The following is a 5,103-nucleotide window of genomic DNA, read 5'->3' on the forward strand; positions in this document are numbered from 1 at the left end:
ATCGAGGAGATCGAAGACGGCGACCACACTGCGCTAGAGAATGCGGGGCCATTTGGAAGCAGGATGATGTGACGACGGCTGACTGACTCCTCCCCCACCCTCTCTCTCTCGCACAAAATTACCAATCCCTCTCTCCCCCGCAAAAATTTATCAATCCCTCAACCCACGAGATCCTTCCCCTCTCGTCCATGTTTTTCCAGCTCTCTCATCAAACCTGTTGTCTCTTCTCCTTCCATGTGTACAGAATCTGGATGCACACGCATCTCACATATATTACATGTCTCCATCTTTCTCACAGACCTAACTTCTTCGTCTTTCTTTCTCTCTCTATCTCTCTCTCTCTCTCTCTGTTTCATTAGGTTTGTCTCCTACTCTCTCGTCCACATCCATACCATATTTCCCGCCCTATCTGCTCCATCTTCGCAAGCTCTCTCTGCATGTTTCATTCACACATTGGGATATGTTCAAAAAATTTCTTTTATAATGGCTGATGTAGAGTTATTGTTGGTTTTGTTGCATCCTACAAAGTAATAACTATGAAATTCATTTTGATTGTCATTTTACTGGGATTATGTGAGTTTGAGAATGTTGTGAAGTACTATAGACCTCGTATACATCTTGGAATTCGACAATGATTGTAACTATTGAATTGTATAGACCATTACATTCGAAGTCAGTAGCCTAATATATTTATTTCACAATTTCAACAAATGATTAATTCACTACATACTAAGAAAACAAATGTGTACACCCTCCATTTTAATTTAAGTCCGCATATTAGCATTGCTCAAAGTCAAGTTTTGTAAACTCTCAGAAAGTTTATAACAAAAAATATTAACATATACAATAACAAATAAATACCAGTAGATTCATTATTGAATGTACTGTCATATCATACATATCTGTTATGGTAAATGTTTATATTTTTCTATAAACTTGGTCAAACTTTAGGAAGTTTGACTTCTGTCAAACCTAATATGCAGAGTTTACTAGTACTACTCGCAAGTTTCTTAGCCGAATCACCCAACACGCCACACGGGGAGTTTAGTGTCACAAAATTTTGAGGTCGGCGGGAAAATCTCCCGCAACCCTGGTTCAAGCAGTGGGAAGTTACCATCATAGCCTTCGGAACAGGCCTACGGATGACGGTTGGTAGGGGGCTGTTTTCATAACTTTAGGTTCACCCTACCCAGCCAACCCCACCCCGGCACGCAGAGTAGTACACCTGAATACTCCCCATTTTCTATCCCCACCGCAAAATAGACTTCTCCACGGCACTGCAGCCTTCGTGCTCCTTCCCTTCTACATCCACACACTCGTCCACCGCAGTGCATCTGCCTCATCGACGACCTCGTACGTCGCACTGGAGCCGGTCCACCATCGTCTCGTACACGGAGCCTCTTCCCCGGCATCGTCTCCCACGGTCTCGGATCTGCTTCCCGGAAGCCGACGTCAAGCGCAGAAGCACCACCGTCGTGGACAATGAACTGACTCCCGTTGCCGACCGTGACTCACAGATGCCGCCGCAACCATCGTTCTCCTCATCGATTGATAATGTGTGTATTGAATCACTTTGCAGTACATGTGCAGTTCCAATTTTGTTCATACCTACCCTTCAAATTTCCTGGGTGCTATTGTTTCCGTAAAAGTAATTGGTTATAGCCTCCATTGTCCAACAGAATATCAGCTTGTAATTGTGCGTCGCTCCTGTATCGCGCTGTGCTTGGGTAGGTTTTTCATCTGCAACCAGTAGTGTGGCAAATGATGGAAAGTTTTTTAGAACTAGCAAGATGCCCATGCGTTGCACGCATCAAGATGCATTTGTTTGAGTAGTTTATCTTGTGGGAGAAAAGGATGAACGAGGGAAGGTCTTATTTGTAAATCTAGAGAGGGGTGTGGGTATCTTTTTGCAAAATTGCCATTGTTTCCTTCCTATATGTCAGATATAAATCGGACGGCCTATATTGCAGGATGGCAGGCACACCATCATCACCAGCTCTGTTTTTTTATAAGAAAGAAAAAAGTAGAGAGTAGAGAAGTAGATATAAATATTAAATATAAAATAAATATAACAGTAGAGAAGAGAGTAGAGATAGCAGAGAGGTCGGGAAAGGATTGCGCGCGCGGGAAAAAGCGGTCGGGCGTGTGCTAGTTTTGGCGCGCGGCGTCCGACGTGCTTTATAAAATCTAACTCCCTCCCACCGCTCTCTCCCTGCTCTGTGCCTCGCCACCTCTCTCTCCCCGCTCTTTCTAGCCTCGTCGCCGCCGCGTCACCATGCCGCTGCGTCTCCAGGAAACTTGGGGATACCGCGGCATCCGCGTGCGCCCCTCCAGCGGCTTCTCCGCCGAGATCCGGTTCCACGGGATGCGCCTCGGCCTCGGCAATTTCAACACTGCCAACGAGGCTGCCCGCGCGTACGACGTGGCTTTGTGGCGCCTCTGGTGGCCTCATAGAACATTGAACTTCCCCAACGTGCCAACGCGGGAGCGGGGCACAGGAGCTCGCGCCTCTGCCGTGGCTTATCACCGATGAGGATCGTCGCGACAACCGGAGGCGGGAGCACCGTCTCGGCATCGCCGAGATGGACGAGGAAGCCATGGCGTTGTGGCACCAACGCTTCTCGCAGGACATCATCAACGAGCATGAGTTCTACGCGCAAAGGAGGGCAGAGAGGGATAAGAGGAGGACGGAGCGAGCCGCCTATCGCGAGGACAAGCGTAGGAGAAAAGCGGGCACTCAATTCAACATGAGGCTAGGAGCAGTGCCGCCCTGGGAATCTGACGACGATCGGTATCTTCACACCTACAGTCAGACGTCGGAGGAGGACATCACCGAGGAGGAGTCGGACGATGAGAAGTAGTTGAATAATCTATTTTTTATCTATCTATGCTGAGAACTATCCTCTACTCTCTAGTCTCTACTCTCTATCTCTACTTCTCGATCTCAGCACTGTAAACACTTTTTAAAGCGCCGCGCATTGCGATTCTGTTGGAGATGCTCCAACATGGCACACGAGTGCTTTAATGTTGCCCACAAGATGCGCGAGTATTACTAGTAGTATATTTTTCTTGCCATGTTGAGATTTTAAAACCACTAGTGCGAACATGCAGAGGAGCAATGTAGACCAAACACAGGATACTGGGGACATCTTCAAGGAGCGTGGCAAGTTAAAGAGGAGCTGCATCGAACCTGAAAAACAAGCTTTGGTAAGTAACACCCTTTCAATTACTTTCTTTTAGCCTCGTGTTCTTCATGTGTATATGTTGTAGTTTTTGTTTCTCTTAAGCCTCGTGTTCTTCGATGTGTAATAAGAAGAGTCTTAATCATCCTAATGCTTTCGTTTTTAGCTTGATGTAGGAAGTGGGTGTTCTCACCTTGTAGTCTGTTTTTATATTTTTCCTTTTGAATTTACTTCTCCCAGTTCTGCTTATCTGGCTTCTACTAAATGGATCTGGGTTGCTAGTATTGATCAAAAAAAGAAGTAACTTCATGTCAGGATGCAGTTCCTGAGAGGAGGGAAGTATGATCAACCTCGAGATCATGTGAGGCTGGATTACACACAAGGTGCCAGTTCCCTAATGCTGCTGGATTAGACACAAGGTGCAAATTCCCAGATGATGCTGGATTACACACAAGCCAGGTGGAGTCCTCAGCTGTTCGTGTCCTCGTGACTCTAGTAAAGGCTGAAAGAAAGCGTGAAACATCCCTTGAGAATGTAGCTGAGTTCCTGAAGAAGCGAAAAGAGCAATCAGATGCTCTCTTCACCCATGCCAAAGAAGAGATGGAAGAATCCAGAAATAAGCTAGCAGAGGCATAGCAGGCTAGGCGTCTCCTGCTATCTAAAACTGTTGTCAATACAAAATTTCCTTCATAGTAGCTAGGTTCAAATGCTTATCCAGTCAGCATGCCTGTTGTGATGTTCGTGCATCTACTGATGTGGCACACAATATTTTTTCCGGGTCATGTAATAACATCAATTACTTTCGAAACAATAACAGATGAAGCATTGGACATGGTATAGTTCACGCGCAAGCCCGACATTCCAAGTTCAACTTCCACATCAAACTCATGTTCACAGATATCTGCACATTCATATATAATGTCCACAACCATGATTCACTTCAAAGCCAAAAAAAATTGCGGAGAGTTATGAATAAACAAAAACCTCTAGTTCCTGCTACCAGTGCGAGCACAACAAGTCAAGACCATGCATAAATGCACAATTAATTATATTTTGGTCATTTTTTGTGTTCTAAAATGCCGCCCGGCTCGCATAAGGACGTGTTGCCGGCACACACGTGGATTCAATGAAGGATGCCGGGGCAGTCTGAAGCCGGTTGCATGCGGCGAGGAGGCATGTTCAGCCGGGCCTGCAGCGAGTGGGGCCCTCTTGGCCGGCACGCCGGTTCAATGCCTACGCTATGAGAGGTCGCGTCCATGTCAGAGCAATCACTCCCTCCAGTCCTTTTTTGTTTGGGTATAACAAAATCTCGTTTTCCATTCACATTTTACAAGTAAAATTCATGGACAAACTTTGACCCAAAATACGATGGGGACTAGTAAACCAGAACGGAGGTAGTAGTTTTTTTAATCAAAGAAGGGTTTCCCCCTTCCGATTTTCATTACTGAAAACCAACATCTAAATCTAAACCATAGTATTTGCCCTAGAACTACCGGGTTCAACATCTCGCAACATAAACCCATACAACCATACGCCAAGGAGGTACGTAGTACTATGAATTCCATTTTCGCTCCATACCAATCGTTCTAAAAACTACTTAGTACTTATAACGCGCCATTGAAAATCAGAACTCTTAACCCCGCTAAAAAATGATATTTTAAACATGGCTACTCGATCTGTGGCAACTGGCGAGCCACCGCCTCCAAGTCGTTCACTTGTGGTCCCGACCATCAACTCTTACGGATCAAATTATCACGCGAGCTGACTATTCCTACAAAGGTGCGCTCCACCACGTACCCGGTACCCGCGAATGCAGCAATCATGCACCTAGGGTTTTAGGGTTTATTTGTTAACATTGCCTTTACGTAACACTCATGTGTGCGAGACAGCGAGAGACCGACTACATGCGTGCGCCTCTTCT

At 45.8% G+C, this 5,103-nt stretch overlaps 1 pseudogene; it reads left to right on the top strand.

Annotated features, from left to right (window-relative positions):
- The first annotated feature begins 2,275 nt into the window (after positions 1-2,275).
- On the top strand, positions 2,276-2,861 carry LOC147979971 (uncharacterized; annotated as a pseudogene).
- Positions 2,862-5,103: the final 2,242 nt, after the last annotated feature.

Source organism: Triticum urartu, chromosome 3A, assembly GCF_056163025.1.
Source record: "Triticum urartu cultivar PI428250 chromosome 3A, HENAU_Tu73, whole genome shotgun sequence".
In the NCBI taxonomy this organism is placed as follows: Eukaryota; Viridiplantae; Streptophyta; class Magnoliopsida; order Poales; family Poaceae; genus Triticum; species Triticum urartu.